We start from the raw sequence: 580 nt of genomic DNA, 5'->3' as shown, positions 1-580 counted from the left end.
TGCTCTCCCCACCTGTCTTGGTTACCAGCCCCCTGCACCCTCCATGTTGCTAAACTGAAGGGATAAGTCTCAGCCCAGAACCCTAACAGCAGCAGTTGACACACTAGCTTCCATCTTGAGGACACCTTTTCCCAGATGGCTTGCAGTAGGCTGTGCTTTCTTTGGCTTTCCCTCTTACTGGCCACCCTGTTTCAATATTATTTGCTGCTTCCTTGTTATTTTCCCAACTTCTTAATTTTGGAGGGTTTAGAATTCAGTGTTTGGACACCTTGGATATCTGCACATATTCCTTTGTTGATTTATCTAGTTCCATGGCTTTCTGTACCATTTATGCTGATGACTTCCCTTCCTTATCATCAGGCTTGCATCTCTCCTCTGCATTCCAGATCCAGAAGTCTAACAGCCTACTTGAAAAGTCTACTTGGATGTCTAATAAGCATCTCACCCTTAACATGCTTAAAATCAAGGCTCTCTCACGTTGTCCACTTAATGGTAACTCTGCACTTGCATGCTGCTGCTGCTGCTGCTAAGTCGCTTCAGTCGTGTCTGACTCTGTGTGACCCCATAGACGGCAGCCCAC

Source organism: Bison bison, unplaced genomic scaffold (assembly GCF_000754665.1).
Source record: "Bison bison bison isolate TAMUID 2011002044 unplaced genomic scaffold, Bison_UMD1.0 scf7180017864052, whole genome shotgun sequence".
In the NCBI taxonomy this organism is placed as follows: Eukaryota; Metazoa; Chordata; class Mammalia; order Artiodactyla; family Bovidae; genus Bison; species Bison bison.
The sequence above is the reverse complement of the archived record's forward strand: the minus strand, read 5'-3'. Positions refer to the sequence as shown.